The sequence below is a fragment of the Ochotona princeps genome, chromosome 13 (genome assembly GCF_030435755.1).
Source record: "Ochotona princeps isolate mOchPri1 chromosome 13, mOchPri1.hap1, whole genome shotgun sequence".
Classification (NCBI taxonomy): domain Eukaryota; kingdom Metazoa; phylum Chordata; class Mammalia; order Lagomorpha; family Ochotonidae; genus Ochotona; species Ochotona princeps.
Genome location: NC_080844.1, coordinates 15,134,293 through 15,156,772, shown reverse-complemented (window position 1 = coordinate 15,156,772; position 22,480 = coordinate 15,134,293). Strand labels below are relative to the sequence as shown.

Genomic DNA, 22,480 nt, shown 5'->3' with positions numbered 1-22,480 from the left:
ACAGGGGAAACAGAAAAAGCAACTTCTGTCTCCAGAGCAGCCCATGATTCCATAATGCTGGAATTCGTAATGAGGCATGCTTAGTTACAATGTATGTTGTCACTCTCCACATCCACAGGTTAGGGCTTCGTTGTCCTTCCCCTTGACTCTGGGCTCACACAATAACTTGATGTGCCAAGAGAATGTGGCACAATATCATACAAACAATGATGCGAGGCATAAGGAGGACTTAGAGCTTTTGTTTCTGCCTGTGAGCAACCCTAAGTAAGAGATTTCAGTAATATCTAGCTTCTTACAATAAAATCCCACAACTCCAGGTTTCAATTTAAAATCCTTTATCCAAGAAAAGAGAAGATTTCAAACCAAATTAGAAAAGAAAATCGACAATCACCAAAAACTTTGAAAGCAGTCATCAAAATTATGAACCTATTTGAATCAAACGAAGAAAGATGAAAGTCACAGCAAAGAAACCAAAGATACAAAAGACCAAATAGAAAATTTAGAACAAAAACACATTTCCAATACAATATTAAAACTCAGTGGAGGGCTTTGACAGCAGAATGGAGAAGACAAAGGAAAAAAATCTATGATGTATAAAATTATAGCTGAAAAGTTTCCGAATTTATCAAAAGACATCATCTATACATAATAGAAGCTAAGAGAAACCCAAACAGAATTAAACCAAAAGAGTTCTTCGGGGCACATCATAGCTAAGCTTATGGAAATTAAAGATAAAGAAACAGTGTGAAAACAGAGAGAAAAAACAGTGTTCTACCTGAGGGGAAATGCAATCTGAGTACAGCAGACTTCTCATCAGAACCTATGAGGGCCAGAGACAAGCGACACAACTTCTCAGGCTTTCAAAGACAAGGACTGTCAATCTACAGTTTTATGACCAATCAAATTATTCTTCAAGGACAAAGATGAAGTTATTCTCAGATGGGGAGTAACTAAAAAAAATTGGTCACCAAGAAACTTATTAAACAAGAAGAGCCAAAAGATAATTTTTAGTCAAACATTTTTTTTAAAAGATACAAAAAGCACTCTTGAAATGTTAAGAAAAAAAGAACACAAAAGATCCCATGTGTGTACATATGTATACACATATAAGTAACTATAATAAACTTATGTTTTTTGAATTACATTTAATGATCAAAACACAAACTATGTCACTTTTGATGTGGCTTTCAATCGATTAAGAACTTCAAAAAGTTCTTTATTAATGCATGGAAATTATTTTTTTGCACAAAACATTTTTAATTCCATTTTCATTAACTGCTCCTCATATGTGAAGGGGACATTTGGGTCACATATAGGAGGAAGAGTAAAAGGAAGTGAGATTTTCATACTTCACTCACACTGGCAAATGTTGACATCAGTAGACTATAATAAATTATGTACATAAAATGCAAAACAGAGTACTCACAGAAACAGCCACACAAAAAAGGAAGCACTATAAAGTACATGATTAATAACATAGATATATTTTCTAATTAAATGCAATAGTTGATTTTTCAACTAGGCACAGAAACATGCAGCTGTTCCTCCTTTTGTCCTTTCCAATTACACAGCTGCCCTTTTCCTTTAAGCTTATTCCAAATGTCTGATCACTTTGCAGTAGACATAGCCTCTTAAATAAGCTCTTACGTCCGTCCATATGCAGCTTCTTTGTCTCACCGGGTTAAACTTCACAGTCTTCCAATAGAGGTGGCTTTGTGCTTTAACCACAGAACTTGAAGAATTGGAATAATCAGAGATGACCAGATTTACTCTATGGAACATTACTTAAAGATGTCCAAATTGTTCATAACTTCATGCATCATTACAAACTTACCTGACCAAGGTACCTGTCAACAATATATACTCTGAAAATAGATAACCCATTTCAAATGACAGCCCTACCATTCACTGTGCAACCTTGGACACATTGATTATTTTGTTATTTTTTGTTGACACAAAGTGAGCAAATGTCATATATTTCATATGTACAATGCTAAGAACATAGTTAGCGGCACTTCTTACTCAACCATCTCTCCCCCTCACTCCCACTCTTCTTATCCTTCTACTCTTATTTTTAATGTCTATGTTCCATGAAATTTACACTCACAAGCTTAAACTTCCACTAAGGAATTCAACATGCAGTAAGCAGAAAAACCACTGTCCCTCAAGAGTTTAGACAAGAGCTATAAACAATATTTAAATCTCAAAATGTCATTTTTCTTCAAATGCATTAAAGTGCATGTTCCATATGCCTTGATGTTCTCGTATGTGGAAAGATTCTAACACACGGGAGTGTTAACAGTAGGAAGTGAGTTAACACATCCAAAGTACTCAGAGGAGGGTCTGCTATTAAACCAGATACAAGGAGTAAGTGAATTTCCTTACTGACGGCCTGAACTCATACTGAAAATATAGATAAGAAAATGATTGTGAACCTCAGTGAGAAATGGTGAGAAAGAAGCAAATATCGGGCCCAGCAGCGTGGCCTACTGGCTAGTCCTCTTCTTGAACACACTGGGATCTCATATGGGCGCCGGTTCTAATCCTGGCAGCCCTGTTTCCCATCCAGCTCCCTGTTTGTGGCATGGGAAAGCAGCTGATGATGCCCCAAAGCTTTGGGACCCTGTACAAGCATGGGAGACCCAGAAGATCTCCTGGCTTTGGATTGCCTCAGCTCCGGCTGTTGCAGTCACTTGGGGAGTGAATAATTGGCCAAAAGATCTTCCTCTTTATTTTTCCTCCTCTCTATATATCTGACTTTTCAATATAAATAAATAGATCTTAAAAAAAAAGAAGGAGGGCCCGGCGGCGTGGCCTAATGGCTAAAGTCCTCTCCTTGAATGCCCCGGGATCCCATATGGGCGCCGGTTCTATTCCCGGCAGCTCCACTTCCCATCCAGCTCCCTGCTTGTGGCCTGGGAAGGCAGTCGAGGATGGCCCAAAGCTTTGGGACCCTGCACCCAATTGGTAGACCGGAAGAGGTTCCTGGTTCCCGGCTTCGGATCGGCGCGTACCGGCCCATTGCAGCTCACTTGGGGAGTGAAACATCGGATGGAAGATCTTCCTCTCTGTTTCTCCTCCTCTCTGTATATCCGGCTTTCCAATAACAATAAAAATCTTAAAAAAAAAAAAAAAAAAAAAAAAAAGAAGGAAAATCCTTCCCTCAGTTTTTTTTTTTTTTTTTTAGCAATGTTAGCTTCAAAGAATATTATAACAGAGCTACTAGTTATGTGTCACCACTATATGTATCTTGTTGATCATTGCTTCACAGTTAAGCATCTCTAAAGGGCCAACAGAAACTCACAGTAATTTTGCATTAAGAAATTGTTTCCATCTGAGCTCATTCTAGCTACATGCATGTGTAGGAGCTCAGTACATTTATTGCATGACAGGGGTATTAGCCTGTACCATTAGGGCACCTAAAAGGTTACATGTGTGGTTTGAAATTTTTCCAATTGTTAGTCAAAAGGAACATCATGACCAAAGAGGTTTATTCTTGTACTTCTTACGGCTATAATCAAAATACAAGATCATGCTTATGGAGATATTATTTATTGTGTTTTCAAATGGAGTTTAAAATAAACTGTGGAGATCTCCCTTAACTCTGGGCTTAGACTGGATTCTATTTTGGGCTATTATTGCTTAGGACATAAACAAACTGTGCCAAGATAAACTATATGAGATCCATTATTTCTTCTTACTAAAGAACAGCAGCTGGCTGCTGCAAAAAAAACCTCAGCTTCCTCTCTATCTTTAGTTTCTACTTTTCCTCATTTAGAAGAACTGATTTTACTCGGGAACACAGATATGCAACAAAGTATAAAATCCATGCCTTAATCTCTATTTTATTCAACCTTGCAGAAGGATATTCAAGATCCAAATGAATTATTCCAGAATAATCAGATTTCATGCATCATTAAAAAATAGGAAAGATGATTATAATTAATACATCTTTCCTCAACTCACAACTGATTATTGTATTGAGAATATAGCTCTGATTTCCAATCACGGTTCCCAGGTTAAACATCCTGGCCTATTATAAACAAACTATCATATTGTCCTGGAAATTTCAAGAGCCATACATTCACATTACATCTCCCAATGACTCTATAACCTTGAGCAGCCACATATCCTAATTTAAGATATGCGAGGTTAGAAAAGATGAAAAACCAGAATCATGAGCCACACAACTCCTCTTGAGCATAGCTAATGAGTGTGTTTTCCCATTCTCTTGTCTCTAGGTTCCAAGTTAAACTCCATCATTTGCAGAATTTTATCCGAGTTTCAAAGAGACAGTCTCTTAAAATTTCTTGAAAATTTCTGCTCCAGTGTATCTAGAAAGATTCAGAATTTTTTAAAGAATTTTAAAGAATGGAAAGACTCTGCTAAGAGAATTTCTAGCTGGGAACAATTTGTTTACTGAGACTCGTCTTACTAGGAATCAGTTCTGGAAAGTAAAGCCAAGGCATTTAAAACAGAAGACCAAAGAGGTTCATACGGGCTGCAAAGCTGTGGCCATGCAGGCTCTGGATGCATTATAGATTTAAAATCTTACCTCCACCACTTATTAAGAGGGTCATCTCAGTTAAGATAAAAACCCTCTTCAGGGCCCAGCACAATGGCTCAGTGGCTAAATCCTTGACTTGCACACACCAGGATCCCATACAAGCACCCATTTTTGTTCAAGCTGCTCCACTTCCCATCCAGCTCCCTGCTTGTGACCTAGGAAAGCAGTAGAGAATGGCCCAAAGCCTTGGGCCCCTACATTCCTGGGGGAGACTCAGAAGAAATTTCTGGCTTCAGATCAGCTCAGCTCTAGTTGTTGCCACCATTTGGGGAGTGAAACAGCAGATGGAAGATCTTTTTGTCTGCCTCTCCTATCCATAAATATGATCTTCTTTTCCAATAAAAAATAACACCATGCTTTGAACTCTTTTGAACATATACCCGAAAGTGCTAATGCAGGCTCACCTGGTAATTGTACTGTTAATTTCTAGAGAAATCTCCATTCAGTTTTCAGAGTTGAATATAACATTTTATATCCTTACCAACAACACACAAAGATTTCAATTTTAAATGAATTAAAATTAAAATTAATTCAATTAAAATGACAACATTCTCCAAGTTCTATTAGAAAAGATAGCCAGCGTATTGGCTCAACTAGCTAATCCTCCACCTCCAAGCACCAGGATCCCATACGGGTGCAGGTGCATGGCCTGGCTGCTCCACTTCCCATCCAGTTCTCTGCTTGTGGCCTGGGAAAGCAGTCGAGGACGGCCCAAAGCCTTGGAACCCTGAACCCACATGGGAGACCTGGAAGAAGTTCCTGGATCCTGGCTTTGGATCAGCTCAGTACCAGCCACTGTGGCCACTTAGAGTTATGGCCACTTGGGATTACAGCTACTTGGGGAATGAACCAATGGATGGAAGCTCTCTTTCTCTGTCTCTCCTCTCTGTAAATCTGCCTCTCCAATAAAAATAAATAAATCCTTAAAATGAACACTGTCTTCAATAATAACAGTGTTATCACTGTTATCAGTGTTATCACTGATGATGAAACAGCTCTACTTCTGATAGCTTTCTGCTGATGCACATCCTGGGAACAGCAGGGTGATAGAGCTTAAATGATTGTGTCTCTACTACCATTGTGGGAAATTCAGACCGAATTCTTGGCTCCCAGTTTGGGTCTGGCATAATACCAGTCATTATGGGCACTGGGAGAATGAGAATCTGTAAATGAAAAATTTTTTCTTTTCTCTCTCTCTTCCTTTCCTTCTCTCTCTCTCTCTCTCTCTCTCTCTCTCTCTCTCTCTTTCCTCACTAATACATAAAACTAAAAACCTTGTAAATCAAAGAAAGAAAATAATTGGAAGGTTAAGAAGGCTGGGTTGTGCTCGCTTCGGCAGCACATATACCAAGATTGGAACGAATCAGAGAAGATTAGCATGGCCCCTGCTCAAGGATGACGCACAAATTCATGAAGCGTTCCATATTTTTTAAAAAAAAGAAGGCTGGGTTGCTAACACAGGGAATACCTAGGCAAGATCTATAAATTACTGAGCTGTTTACCAGCATCAGGGAATTAAGAATGGAAAAAAAAAAATGAGTGACAAGAAAGTGAAGAACAAGGAATGAGATCACAAAGGACCTAGTAGCTAACCTAAGCGCTGGATCTCTCTTAATCAAAGTCCAGCCCTTTCAAAGCCTTTTACAAAAAGGGGGATCTGGTAGGGCAAAGCAGCAGGGAGAGCTGCTAACAGGCATCTCATCCCCTTTAAATTAAAATGTCTGTCATTCCTCCCCTGCTGGAAACAACAGCTGGAACACACTGGATCTGACCTACTTTTGCTTCTAGTTGTCTGCTGATGCAAATTGGGCTTAATCAGTTGATGGTTAATAGGCACTATCTAGTAAAAAAAAAAAAATCATGATCAGAGCAAAAGAACTCAACCTTCTTAGTCAGAAGGCATTTGCTTACAATGGACAAAACCAATCAGAAGATCTCAGTTCTCGGGGCTTGTCCTGGCTGTGGGCCTGTGTGCACCTCTGTGAATCAGTCAAGTTAGTAAGGACAGGGAAGTGGTACACACGGGCTGACAGCATAGAGGGAGGATGGATTTGAACCTTTAGAATAAGCTAGGATTGAGGCCTCTAAATGAAACGCAGGCCAACACTCAGCAGCATGCAAATGTCCATCACACAGAGGTAAAACCACACCATCACCTAAACAACACTAGCATGGGTCATAAGTTGAATTGCACAGATTTAAATGCCAACCCATGAAACAAAGAATGTGTCCAACCAAAACTTTTTACAAGATATAGACATTAGGAATGCTAAATGCCCCCATGGTGGTTGGGACAGTGTCATTCAACACACAATAATCTTGCATCCCTTTTCTTTACCTAAATATTGCATTGCTATCAAACACATATAACATCAAGTACAGTCTCTTTATTACTTTCAGGAATTTGATTCAGTGGCTGTAAGGCCATTCATAGTGCTGTAAAACCATTGCTACTTTCCATTTCAAGAGCTCATTTCACACAGCTGGCACTATGGTATAGCATGTTAACCCACCCTCTGCAAACCTGGCATCCTATATAGGTGCTGATTCAATTCCTGGCCGCTCCAGTTCAGATTCAACTCCCAGCTAATGTGCTTGAGAAAGCAGAGGGAGATGGCCCAAGTGGTTGGGCCTCTGCCACCTACATAGAAGACCCGGAATAAGCTTCTGGCCCAGCCCCGAACCTTGCAGCTATTTCGGAAATGAACCAGTAGATGGAAAATCTCTATTTCTCTCTTTCTCTTTCTCTTACTCTGTCAATATACCGCCTTTCGAATAAATAAATTTTAAAGAAAATTAAGACAAATAGGGTATGCAGAAGAGAGGCAGGGACTCATCTCCTAATATGCTTATTCTGAGAAAATTCATTTTACATTATGAAAAATTAACCCTGTACCAAATAGGCACACTCTGTCTCTCACCTTCCTGCTGTTGGAAAACGCCATTCTGTCTTTGTCATTCTGATTACTTTCTGTGATTCTGATACTTTGCACGAGTCATATCACAACATGCTTGTCTTTTTATAGCATACATCAGAGTTCCTTATGTTAAGTCTTAATGATAGTGCATGGTTTATGAATACCACATTCTTGCTTTTCCACTCAGCCATTGATGGACAGTTGAATAGCTTCTATTTTTGCTCTTGTGAATAATGCTGCCACCAAAAATGCACAAATATCTGTTCAGGACCCTACTTTCAACTCTTTTGAGCATATGCCCAGAAGTGGCAATGCAGGCTCAAATGGTAATTATATATATTTTGAAAGAAACTTCCATACTATTTTTCTGGGGTCAGTATACATTTTACATTCCTATCAACAATGTACAAGAGTTCCAATTTCCCCTATAGTCCCTCCAGTTCTTGATATTTTGTAGATGACTGTTTAAGTACTAGCCACCCTGATAGGTCTGAGCAGTATCTTAATGAAGATTTTAATTTATACTTCCCTAATAATAATTGATGTTGAATATTCTCTTCATATACTATATTGGCCATTTGTATAGCTTCTTTGTAGTTATGTCAACTTGAGTCCTTGCCTCATTGAATTGTTCAATTCCTGTCATTGTGTTTTAGGAATTCTCTATTTCTGAATATTAATCTTTTCTGAGATACATGATTTGTGAACATTTTCCTCAATTCTGTGGGTCGTCTTTTTTACTGTACTATTAGTGTACTTTAACACCCACATTTTTAACTTTCATAATTTGATTTATAATTCAGAGAGCTAGATTATTTCTGTTTATTCATTTTTTATTTTATTTATTTTTATTGGAAAGGTGATTTACAGAGAAAATGAGAGGCAGAGAGAAATATCTTCCATTCACTGGTTCACTCCCCAAGCGGTTGCAACAGCCAGAGCTGAGCCAATTCAAAGACAGGAGACAGGAGCTTCTTCCAGGTCTCCCACATAGGTGCAGGGTCCCAAGGCTTTAGGCCGTCCTCGACTGCTTTCCCAGGCCACAAGCAGGGAACTGGATGGGAAGTGGAGTTGCCGGGATTAGAACCGGCGCCCATGTGGGATCCCAGGATATGCAAGGCAAAGATTTAGCCACTGACCCATCACGCCAGGGCCAGATCTAGAATTTTTTTCAACTATCATCAGTTTTTCACAATTTGGGGCAATACCAGAGCTTAACTAGCAGTCACAGGGTTGGAAAGTTTGGACTTCATGGCTCCTCAATTATGGATACTAATTATATGAATATAAATGCAAGCGGCTAGCACATTCACTAGGTCTTCTGTGCTCATATGTGAAACTCACATATTGAAATATACATCATTTTACTTGAGATCACTTTCTTTTTATTCCTACCTTATAACTAAGTTTGTAGTAAAGTGTTCAGTTATATCAATAGGTACTTCATTTCAGGATAGTGCAAAGAACATGATACAATGCTTGGTGGCATTGGGAGTTAGGTCTGATAGCATTGTGAAACCTTGTGTTAAGTACAATCTGGCTAAGCAATTGAGATGAATGCCTCTTTGATCGGCCTGTCTTTACCATATAAGGAAGAAGATAAAAGGCTCTGATGGATCATATTGTTCCAGGGAACTTTTTGGTTCAAACTGTAAGGGAATACACTTGAGAACATTCCTTAGTCACTCTAAGGTTCAGTTAAATGTGGGCTATCTCTACTACCCAAAACAAAATCACAGGCATGCTTCACCTATGGCAGTGGAAGTTCAGTGACAGGCTTCTGCATTAAAAGGGATAGAAGGAAGTCTCATTAAGTTGTTCCACTTGAGAGAGCAAGGTGACGGCTTAACAGATTTTCTGTCATTGGGCATCAGCAACTTGACTGGAAACTTTAAATAGCTTTCCTAGCTGTGATAAGGTTTTGTGTAATTCTTTCTTCATTTGTATGAGGCTTTGCTGAAGACGGTGATATCAGTAAAGACAAGTTTCCTCCATTTGGTGCAAGCTGAGATACAGTGAAACAAGAGACCGTGTGGGTTCTGACATCACAAAACAATGTGATGATGGTCTTTAACCAGTGTGTCAGGGGACCAGTTGCAACCCAGACAGGATCCTCTTTTCGTATTATATATCATTCTTGACCAGAAAAATCTCTTTGTATTAGGTTCTTGCATCTGGGTGAGTTCTCTGAAAAACGTCTTGGACAGACTTCCCAAATCAGCGACATCCACAGGTGAGTACTGGAGTCAGCCGCCTTCTTGACTTACTTGTGTTCCGCCTTGGGGATTTGTAATCACTGCTGTCTGTAGCTAATGGAGAGGAGGCCCGCTCTCTTCTGGACTTTGCTGCTGTCAGGTTCTGGAAACAGCCAGATTGAGCAGCCCAGCTACCACTTTTGAACACATGGGAACTAAAGTCCAGATAGATGGACAGATACATACATTGATAGATATACTTCTATATGTATTGCATATATCTGCACAAGTACTTGCTCTTTGTACATGAAAATAAACAAGTTTAAAAGATGATTAACAAAGTAAACATTCTGAATAATATGAGTAAAAACTACATGAAATGTATATAAAATGTTCAGAATGAATTTTAAAAGAATACATTATATATCTTAATTCTAGAAAGGAAACATGAAGGAACAGCTTGATTTTTCTCTGCCTCTACCACTAATTTGTGAACTCTATAAAACACAGTGAAGCTTGTAATAATAAAATTAGAGATCAGACAAATATAGATTTTTTTAATTTGAAACAATTTATTTGAAAAGCAAAGAAAAAGAGACAGGAAAGATCATCCACCTGCTAACTCACCTTTCAAAAACCCTCAACAGTCAGAGTTGAGCCAGGCCAAAGCCAGCAGCCTGAAACTCAACCTGAGTCTTCCATTTGGGTTATAGGGATCAAAGTACTTGTACTGTCACCTGTGGCTTTTCAAGGACCACATTAGCAGGAAGATGAACTGAAACTAAATTCCAATGTGGGATTTTGGCATCTAAATCATCATCTTAATCTCAACCCCAAAATCAGATTTAATAAACAAAGTCTGTTCTTGCTCACTATTTTATTTTTCATGCTCCTAACCATTTATGATCCACAGTAAGGTGACATATACTCTATTAATGACAAAATTTGCTTTTATATCTACCACAGGCTATTCCAAATGGAGAAGCTCATAGTAACCAGGGAAAATAAAGTTAATAATTATCGCCATTGACACTCCCATTGACAAGGTGATCACTGATCTCATCTTAGAGTAGATTTGCAAACTGATGACCAGCGCAGAAATCTATGGGGCTTCTCCATTTCATAGAGCTTGGGTGAGCAAGTTGGTGCTAGGTTCACCTCCTTCTTGATAGAGCATATGTCTATGAATAATGATAATCAATCCAAGCCAGATCTCTCCATTGATCCAGTCCCATGGGGACTTGCACAACACTATCCGTGAGCAGCACAATGCCATCCTCTACACTCATACCACCCTGGAGATGCTGATTGTGTCTTTAGGGTGGAAAACGAGGCCGTCTATAACATTTGTCTTGGAAACCTCTGAAGTGAGTGCCCAACTTGTCTTAATAGCCTCATCCTCCATGGACTTGTGAATGTTGATCCGACAGAATTCCAGGGCAACCTGGTACCCTGTACACATACTCATTTACCTCTGACCATACAGGGCCCATCATCATACAGGCCCATGCTAATAAAATAAAATAAAATCTACTATGAACTTCTTTCTATAGCACAGTACTAATGTTTGCTTCAAGTTGGCCAACTAGAGAATGAAATAATGCCCTCACTATGGTAAACTCAGCTCTTACTGCATTCTTTACCATGATCTTGTGGTTTCCAAAAATGTCAGTGCTGCCCTTGCCATTAAAATCATGAGTTGGCACCCTGTGGAATTTAGGATTGGCATTAATTACCAGACTCCCACTGAAGCACCTAGTGAAGACTCTCCAAGGCACAGTGTATGCTGAGCTATCAGGAACAGACTATAAAGAAAACTCTTATAGATGGCAAAATTATAGGAGCGAAATTTAAAAAGCGCAAGTGAAGAAAAATAGAAATATCCCCAAAGCTTAATGGTCAAAGGGGGCAAAGAAATGTGGAAGACATGGAAGTATTTTTGTCTCATCCACAGAGGTAGGAAGATAGGCGAAATGAAAGATAAAGCTGAATACAATCTGAGTTAGGGAACTAGCTGGTCTTATTCATCTGACTTTGAAAGCAGGGAACCAGAAAACAATAATTTGTGAAAGAAAACCAAGCAAGAACTTGGGGAAACAGCAAGCAAGAAAAACCCTGTCCAGGTAATCGAGAAAACAAAGGAAACATAAAAATGCAAAGTTAAATGCAAAGATAAAAGAAATAAAGTTATTACACTAAAAATAAACAGAATTCTTCTCTTAAAGCAAAGAGGCTATTATGTCTACAAAAACTGTTCACAGCTTCTTTTTATAGAAGCATACTTACAGTGAAGTAATAAGGTTAGAAATCCAAGAATCAGTAGGAAGGCACCAGCAATATGCCAACGAAAGAGCAGCAAAAATGTTATGCATATCAGAAAAGGTTTAATTTAAGGCGAAAACATGGGTTAACACTGAACAAATCATTATACAGCAATTAAAGATACAATTTAGGAATTTAGGTAAACCATTAGCAACTACATTGACCACAAACTGGCAGATTAACACATGCAGCAAAAATGTGTAAATTTACAGGGCAAACCTGGGAACTGCTATTCTAATGGGAGACAATATAAGTTTCTCAGAAATAAGCAAGGATTTTAATGGTACACCCAATAAACTCAACCTAATAGACATATGTAATTGTGTGCAAATTATATTTTGTGCTGACTTTTCATAGATGTTTTTGTATAGCTCTTCCCATCTTCCCATGCTACCTCATTGGTGACATGAAGTAACTCATGGTAGGAGTACAGGTAACATGGGAATTGGCAAAAGATACAAATGTTACAAATAACCACACCCAGAGAACTGGCTGTTAAATGTTTGTCAGCATACCACTGAGCCTACAATTAAAAATTAATATTCCTCAAGTGAAAAATACTACTTATATATTCATGGAACAGTTTGGAAACCTAATTTCATCATTAAATCAAACACTTTTCAGAATTTTCAGAATAGCACATTTTTTTCTAACATATCTTTCTCATCACACACAAAAATGTCACTTACAATTGATGATGTCAAAGTGGCAATAACTATTACTTGCAAATTTAAAAACATGTCTGGCAAGTTTTGGACTAAAAGAATAGAGAAATAGGTATGTAAGAGTCATCTAGAATAAAAAGACATACAGAACAATTTATTCAGAATTCATGGGATAAACTAAAGAAATTTAAAATTTTAAATTCTTTTATTATGAAAGAAAGCATATGGAAGGCTAATGTAAAGGCTTATGTAGTGATCTTTAAAACATGGGAAGAATCTTCTCCTCGAAGAGCGGAGACCATCAGCAGAATGGCGGAATGGGACGCCCCCAGCTTTGGTTTCCCTTCATGGGAAGTCTAACAGCAGCTATTCACGAACAACAATACCTTGTGAAACCAAGGACCCAAAGATGATCTTACACATTTAAAATATTTCATTTAAGCTTCTAGGTAATCACAAAGTAAAAATCTATGCTGCATACACAAAGTATGAAGAGAAAGAAATTAAACCATAGCCATGAAAGTGATAAAATTACACAGGAAAACAGCAAGAAAGGAAGGGGGCAGGGAAATAGAACTACCAAATTACCTGGAAATGATTACCAAAATGACATTACGATCTCCTGATATGTCAATAATTGCTTCAACTGTGAATGGACTAAATTCCCGATCCAGAGTGAATGAATGGAAAAATAATATTCAACCACACACTTTCTGGGTAAGTGTCACATCAGTTTTAAAGACACACATAGAATGAAAGTAAAGAAATCGGGGAAAAAAATCTGTGCAAATGGTAACCATAAGAGAGGAGGTACATTTATACAAGATAAAATAGACTAAGTTAAAAATTGCATAATAGGACCTTGGCAGCTTGAGTGACAGCAGCCCTATGCAGTGATGGTGACCTGCTTGTGGAGAGTACCTGGGCAAGCTCAAATCCAATGCCTGGGACTCGACACATGGCCCCGGGGTGATGCCGCACGGTGACCAATTCCTGGCTGCCAGCCGCCCGGTGGCGAGCTCTAGAGTTTTTAGGGTATGTAATTGCTGCCTAGGGACATCCAGGGATAAGACTAGTGTGAGTGTAGGTGAGGGATGAATTCTGGGTGATTCCCAGCAACGGGGTCATGGAATTTGCTTGCAAGCCTGGGGACTGAGATCTGAGGAATTGGAGGGGAGAGTCCATAAGTTCTATTTGGGCCTGACTGATTCACCAACGCACACGGGAATCCTGAGATGGGCTGTTAGCATAGAGCATCACTGACTGTCACACACCAGTCCACATGAAAGCTATGGTTGGGGGTCTATCTGGCAGGACTAGGCACCAGAACCTGCCCGAGTGGCAGGACAGGGGATGCGTCATACTTGGCAGGATCAGGACACTAATCAACATGCAAGAGAACCAGATCCGGGGGTAACTTCTCTGGGAGAAGTGCGGGCCCAACCCTGTGGAAATACAAGTCCCGCTGATTAGCTCACAAGTTGGGATGGTGATGGGCTGAGCTAGGTGTGACCATGGAACTTGCCATCACTTACAGGTAAAGGAACCAACAACAGTCTGGGCAGGTCAAGGCAGCAGCACCTGAATGTGCATCCTAAAACAAGATGTGTGGTGGACTGAGCTGCAACTGGAAGCGGGTAGACCGGGCAGGGACAAGCAAACCTTAACTCTCAAGGGAGAACAGAACTCAGGATGGAGCACAGATCATGCCGAGCTAGGCTCTTACACAAACTGGTCTGCATGAGTCAGGGATACTAGGACACAGAAATGAAGGCGAAGGCCAAAACAGGTGAGGGGCTATGCCAAGCTGGGTCAGAGCAACCACTGGTATGCACATGACCTATGGTTAGGAACAGGTCTGATTCAGAAGCTAATAAGACACCCTAACTGGGTTGGAGTTCCCACTGATGAGTGAGGGGGCTGGAGTGGGGGCTGCATTCTGGTCTGGACATGGCTACAGTCTCCCTTGGCACAAGTGTGGACTGGGAATGAAGGCACCAGGCCAGGCTAGACTCCAGCACCATCTGGTGCCCTGGAGGACCAGGATAGATGTAGGATGGACTAGGCTAGGTCTCTGCTCCTACTGAGCCAAGTGTGAGCAGTGTCTGGGTATGGATGAGCCTTGGCTGGTCTGAAACATCCAACAGTAAGAACCAAAATGGGTTGAAGGCCAGCAAGGAAAGGCCACTGTTCCTACCAGGACAGGAGGTGGACTAAGTAGGGCTGGCTCATGAACCCACTGGTATGTGCAAAATTGGCAATGGGAGAGGTTCTGATGGAGGAGCCTGGGCAAGTCTTCTGGTAGGACACAATCCCTGCAGGTGAGTGCAAGAACCACAATAGGGAGCAGCCCAAACCAGGCCAGGGAAAGGTACTCACCGGCATACATTTGGCATAGGTTGGAGGCAGACCAGGCTGAACCAGTTCACATCACCCACTGGTGAATCCAAGCACCAGAATAGAGTGTGGGTCAGGCCAGGTATGGTCGCAACACATATGAGTGCACATTACGGCTGGGATTGGATGCGTGGTGGGCTGGGCTAGGCTATAATACTCACCAGCATTAGCTGGAATTGGGGGTGGGCCAAGCCAGGCCAGGCTACAACACCCACTGGCAAGTGCCAAGGTGAGGTGGGCCGTACCAGACTGGGCCGCAGCACCCAAACAGCACACGTAGCAACCAGGGAGGGAGGGGCCAAAGTAAGTAGGGGGAATGTGAAGGACTCCCCTGTTAGACAGCCACTCCCACTGGAGAGCATGGGCTGGGATGGGGGCACACCAGACCAGGCAGGCCTACAACACCTGTGGGCCTCACGTGAGCTAGATCAGGGAAAAGCCAGGCTGGGCTGACTGTTCCTACTGGTGCAAGCATAAACTAGAGTGGGTGAATGTTGGTTGGGCTTTGCCACAGCATCAGCTGGCAGAGGCTGGCACTGAGGGCTAATTCTGTCAAGTTAAACCACAGAACTACCTGGAGACTGCATAATCCGGGAGTGGGAGTGGCCTAGGAGGGAAATAGTGGGCGCCTCCCTTTTGGGTTACCACTCTCATTGGAGAGCATGAAAACCAGGATTGGGGTAGGGGTGGCTAGACAGAATGGCACCTGCCAACATGTGTGTGGGATGGGAAGTAGGGCTGGTTGGGTTGCACTAGGTTTCAATGCCCATTGACATGTATGAGAGCTAAATGGGATGTGGGACAGATGTGGTACATACTAGTACGTACTGGTACATACTGGTATATACTGGCAAGCATGGGAACCAGGATAGGGGGCAGGTCTGGTGGGAGTTATGGGGAATCGCCCCAACTAGGCTGCAGCTCCCACTGGTTTATGTGAGGGCCAAGTATGAAGTGGACAGGATCAGGATGGAGTGCAACAACCCTTGGTTTTCGTGGAAGACAGGGCTGGAAACAAAACTAATCCAGCAATTGCAACCACCAGCATGTGCATAAGCTGACTGGGGCGACAGACTGTGCCAGACCCTGTACTGGCAAGCACACACAAGCATCAGGTCTGGGATCACCTCAGACGAAGTTTCTCTGGGGAGCCCTCCAACTGAACTGCTGATCTCAGAACCCCAACCACAAAGAGACTGTGTCAACCAGTGGATTCCGCAGAGATTTCATGGTGCTTGGAGCGGTGAGATTGGCAGCAATTCAGAACTATTGAACCATCAAAACTGCATGAGCAGGACCCTTGAAGCATGCCCCACGTTGGGAACCTGGGATGGATGGAAGGCTGGGTGGAGTTTTTCCCTTCATCTCTTCCCTTACCCTGGATACATAATAATAATAATAATAATAATAATAATAATAATAATGTGGAAACAATGGTCTTACCCACTTTCCTATAGCCCTTGACCCTTTGTGCCTAATCAACTGCATAAAGATTACCAAAATAAAAGAAAATTTCTTGAGAGAAAAAAAAATCACATAATAGACAAGAAGGCCATTACACAATGACATAGAGGAGTTAATGCATTAAAAATGTTATAACAGGGACCAGCAAGTAGCCTAGCGGCTATAATCCTCTCCTTGTACACACCAGGATCCCATATGGGCACCAGTTCTTTCTGTTCCTCTTCCCATCCAGCTTGTGGCCTAGAAAAGAAGTCAAGGATGGCCCAAAGCCTCAGAACCCTGGACCCATGTGGGAGACCTGAAAGAAGCTCCTGGCTTCAGATCGGCTCAGCTCCAGCCATTGCAGCCACTTGGGGAGTGAACCAGCAGATGGAAAATCTTAGTCTCTGTCTCTCCTTCTCTCTGTAAATCTGATTTTCCAATAAAAGTTAATAAATCTTAAAAAAGAATATTATAACAATTATAATTGCTGATTTGTCAAACATTGGGGTACCTAAATACATGAAGCGAACAGCAAGAAATTAGGAAGTGTAAATAAACACCGTCATAATAACAGATGGAGAATTTAACACTGGATAAGCCTTCCAGGCAGAAAATCAATAAGGAAATCTTGGAGCGGAAGTAAAAGGAAATGCTCCCCTCTGTTCCATGTGGACAGAGGTATTCAAGATCTGAATGCACATTCTTACCCAACATGGGTTTAGCATTTGATAAACACCTTTTTAATGAACAAGGGGCCAATTCTCCCCATGAACACAGCTACCAAACTAAAAATAAATGTTAGGAAATGCAATCTGAGAATCCTCAAAATATTTATATCATGCCAACAAATGCTGAAGAGACGCTCAACACTCTGATGTCATAGGATGATTTGATGAAAATAATATATAATAGACTGTGTAATAGCAACCTTCTTTGTGATTATGATGGAGGGTTTAGCAAGTTCATGAAGACTAAAAAAAATGGATGTAAATAGTGAAAAAGAAAAACAGAAAGCTCCACCTTATTGCAGATATATGCTCCAACACTAGAAAATAATTCTCCAGAGGAAGCACTGAGTGATGCAAATTAAAACGCACTAAAAGGGTGCCATATCTCATTTTTCTAAAACAATCACCAAAAATTCTACTACTCACAGTACAGAAGTATGTGTTTAAGCATTTAAGACTTACACATGCCTTTTTCATGCTTAAATGTGTACTTCACTATCCTGAATGTTTGGATTTTGGGTCATTGTAGAGTCAAGTAAGCTTCTTCGTGATCACAAAGGAAAAATCTATAGAGGATACACACAGTATCAAGAGAAAGAAATTAAACCATCCATGGAAGTCATGAAATTACAAAGGAAAACAGCAAGAAAGGAAGGGGGAGGGATAGAACTACAATGGAGTCATTACTCTAGCCTGTCACCTGGTAAAGAGCTGCATCGAGAGAACAGGGAAGAAGATCCAAGCCAGATCTAAATGCAATAGACAAAAATACACATACATGTGTATGCACATAAAACATAATTCTAAGCGTTGACTTTAATATTAATGATCAGACCCTTTTTCAAAAGATTCACATATTTTCAAAGGACTGTACAAAGCAAGGTACAAACTGAAATTACTGAAATGCCATCCTTGCCAGCTCCTACTACAGGCAGAGAAAGCCTGGTGAAGAGTATAAGAAACATGTATTCCAAAGCCATCTTGCTTCCAAAGCACTCCCTCCAGTGTTCCTGGCCTATTTAATGGAACCATAGGTTTCAGGAATGTGCTGTTGAAAGCACTCTCTAATGACTAGCTGGTGTATTAGCTACGGAGAAAAAATGACAGACCAACTATAGCCTGTTGTTCTGTCTGATTACATTTCTCCACCAGGGGGCCCCACTAAAGGTTTGGTTTCCCTCCACAAGCTGTTGCTAAGTCTGATAACTTTGGGGTTACGATGTCTAAACTTGTATTTTCTCTAAACTTCTTCTAAATCCAACCCAACATGTACATGAATCAAAGAGTCGTTGCGAAGAGAGCCTTTGCTTTAAGCAGCTTCCCTTCTCGCACATCCGTCGACAAATGGCATTCATGAAAACGTAGCTATGGAACTCTTTCAGTTGCACACTCCGGAGTTACAATTCATGCTTGAATTAATAAAATCAGGAAAAGAAAAAGAAATCATTCAGCTGGATTAAATGATCCTAGACATCTCACACATTTAAACTTAAAAAGTAGGGCCTGGCGCAATGGCGTAGTGGTTAAAGTCCTCGCCTTGCACGCGCCAGGATCCCGGCAGCGCCCTGCTTGTGGCCTGGGAAAGCAGTTGAGGACGGCCCAAAGCTTTGGGACCCTGCACCCGCGTGGGAGACCCAGAAGAGCTCCTGGCTCCTGGCTTCAGATCAGCTCAGCTCCATCCATTGCGGTCACTTGGGGAGTGAACCAGCAGACAAAAGATCTTCCTCTCTGTTGTTCCTCCTCGCTGTATATCTGACTTTCCAATAATAAATAAATAAATCTTTAAAGGAAAAAAAACCAGGGGGAATTGTTACTGTTTCACAAAATCTCTATTTGGTATATTTTAGTGGTTCTGGTGCAGTACCATTTCATTCTTCCATTGGATTCTCACTGGCTTTTATTTTAATCCCACTTTTTACATATTAGTAGAGCAAAAGCTGCAAGCACATGGGTTTGTGTCTTGAGAAATAACTGCTCTTAATTTGAACTGATCAAAAAATATTACTTCATTATAAACAACATTTTTCTTTTTATTAAGATTGTGTGTATTTGTTTGAGAGGCAGACACACACACATAGAAAGAGAGAGACAGAGACAGAGAGAGAAAAAAAAGGCAGAGGTCTCCCTTCTGCTTGGTCACCTCCAAGCCCTGTCATGGCCATGCTGGCTGAGGCCAAAGCCAGAAGCCAGGAGCTAAACCTGAGTCTCCCACATGTGTGGTGGGGACCGAACTTGAACCGTGGCCTGCTGTAACCCATTAGTGGGAACCAGGAGAGGGGCTGGGACTCAAAACACAGGCACTGTGATGCTGAATGCAATATGCGCATGCCAACTGGCATCTTCAGTGCTATGTCAAGTGCCCGTTCCAGTCATCACCCTTTTCATTTTAAAGAAATGAGCCTTGTTCATCATTCATCTTGGATTTTTCATAGTTGTTCTTTGTGCATTTTTTGGCTACAGCTTTGAAAGTCACAAAATTTCAAGTTTTTCATGGGAAGTCTTTAACCCATAACTAGATGCATGCGAGTAATCTGTTTAGTAAAAATAGTTAACAATTAATCTTCAATCTCTTAACACTCAGTATCCTTAGCCACCTTCTGAGATCATGGAAGAGCTCAATGTAGGGACAAGATAGACCCTGATAGGACCATAGCCCGTATTCAATGGGTGGTCAGCCCAGTTATTGGGGTACAACTTCCCACTACAATACTGACCAACAAACCCAATCTATATTGAGAAGTTACATTTGACCCATTTCTTATAAAATGATAAGTATCTTGCTGTAAAGATACATTTGTTCTCTTCATTTTTCATATTAAAAAACAGTGAACAATTATATTACCAAAACTATTCCTTATGCCCAAAATTCTGCTTTGTCCACCATATTAGAAATTCCATGTTTGTGGAAACCAGCAGAGCAGGAATTAGAGGAAGGGTCAGGAAGGAATCAGAGATGTTAGGGTCTTGATTTTGTAGCAGAGCACAGTAAGTCATCACTTACAACTCTGGCATCCCATACCAGTGTTGGTTCCAGTCCCCTCTGCTCTGCCAGCTTCCTGCCAGTGTGTCTGGGGGAGGCCGCAGAAGATGGGCCAACGGGGAGAGAGGGATGAAGCTCCTGGCTCCTGGATTCAGCCTGCCCCAGATCTGTCTATTAACAGCCATTTGGAGAGTGACTTAGCAGATGTAAGACTCTCTCTGAATCTCTTTCTCTCTACCACTCTGTCTTTCAAATAGATAGTAAATAAATAAAATACATTTAAAAAAAATAAGAGAGAAGGGAGTTAGGTGGTCAAAAGGCAAATAATAATGAATAATGGCTTATTACTCAACAAAAACTCATCCTTTTTTTCAGTACTCTCTTTTTATGGACAATGCTTTAAGCTTTTCCTTATCATTTACAAAGACTTCCAGGCATTTAGATGAATCCTAACTACAACATAATTGCATTTCCATGTTAACATTTCTGAAATAATTTTATTATAATTTGTGTTGTATTTCTAAGCTACAGAAGTGTTTGCTCACATTTTAAAACAAAAACTTCTCTGAATCAAAAAGAACACATTCTGTTTCTAAGTGGGAATAGATTTTTAATTAAAATAGCAAGCTATGATTTCATACAATTCATTAAAACGGTGTTTGTATTTCTTTTTTTAAGTTATATGTTGCATCTTCTAACGCCAAAAATTCAATTCAACAAGGTTGTCTACTATGGAAAAATCATCTTCATTCAGTTGTGAAGAAGACCAATTTTCATCTACTTCACACTTTTCACTCTCAGGACTTTGTTCTGCTGAGCTTGGGAAACCAGCAATGACATTCCATCAGCCTTTCAAGCTTCTATTACAGCCGGAATAATCATCTCAAGTACGCTTCTCTTTCAGCACATTTCCAAAGACGTTATCACACTAGGAGACATATCTGTTTATCAACATGCTTTTCCTTCTAGAGCAAGGTGAATTTTCTCTTCCTATGCCCTTTCTTACTGTTTGCATTCATTCCACTGAAGAACTATTTCTCCAATTGTGACGGGGTTTCGTACGAATAAAATAAATTTTTTTTTGATACGAACTACCAAAAAGCAGGTAAGCTAATGCATGTATTTCAGTTCTAATATTACAAGTAGTTTATCCCAAGGATTTGAAAGAAACAATTAAAATAGTGCCCTATACTCTAGAATAACAAAATATCAACAGTGTTTGTGCTAATGTCAGCCATACTGAAAGACAAGAGTGATTAAGTGTAAGTTTGCACCACACACCCCAGCTGTAGGCCCCTGCCTAGGCTGCCTTGTACCTAGGCAAGTGCTGGGAGAAAAGCAGCCAAAGTGCTGGCTGAACCCATTCGTCAATGAAATTGAGCCCCAGGTCATCTTTCTTTTAAAGTACCTAAGCATCTATGACCAACACATCCACCAAAAGTGTAATGACAAATAAGAAGTTGTGTTTTACGAAGAGAAGGTCATCTGAGTGACTTCTACAACAATGAGGCTAGTCTGCTCTGAGCCAGGCAGCGCACTCACCTGGACTCTGTTTCGAGGATTATTCTTTGCAGTGTGAGATCACAGTACTACTCATGTGGGTGAATCTGGTCTTATAAAAAAAAAATGTTGTTTGTTGGAAACAGTTGAGATGCACCATCTTCCTACTCTTCAGGAGATAAGCCAGGTGCCCACTGCCTTGGGCACAATGAGAAGTCCCAGTGTGGCCCTTTTGTGAAGAAACCAACAGATGGAAGGTTTCTGTGTATGTTTCTTACTCTCTTTCAGGCAAGAGTTGATGTTGCAGGCATGAGTCCAACATCTGTTGTGCATAGAAGAAGAAGAAGAAGAAGAAGAAGAAGAAGAAGAAGAAGAAGAAGAAGAAGAAGAAGAAGGAGGAGGAGGAGGAGGAGGAGGAGGAGGAGGAGGAGGAGGAGGAGGAGGAGGAGGAGGAGGAGGAGGAGGAAGAGAGAAAGAAAGAAAGAAAGAAAGAAAGAAAGAAAGAAAGAAAGAAAGAAAGAAAGAAAGAAAGAAAGAGAGAGAGAAGAAATTGAAGAAGAAACACACACAGAAGGGCAAGATTTCATGTTACAGGGAGATGAACAGTAGGAAGCTGCACTGACCTCAGCCACAGAAAGACACCAGAAAAACAACGGAAGGACTATGTTCCCAGGAGACTGAATGAGAAAAGTTTTCAACAGACAGCCAAACAAAACAGAGATTCAACAGCGAGGTGATGAGAGAAAACAGATGCACAGCCAC

At 40.7% G+C, this 22,480-nt stretch overlaps 1 non-coding gene across 1 annotated transcript; it reads left to right on the top strand.

Moving 5' to 3' along the window:
• The first annotated feature begins 5,890 nt into the window (after positions 1-5,890).
• Positions 5,891-5,997, top strand: LOC118759520 (U6 spliceosomal RNA). Its single transcript, XR_004996238.2, has one exon. It is a non-coding gene; the product is annotated as a U6 spliceosomal RNA (small nuclear RNA).
• Positions 5,998-22,480: the final 16,483 nt, after the last annotated feature.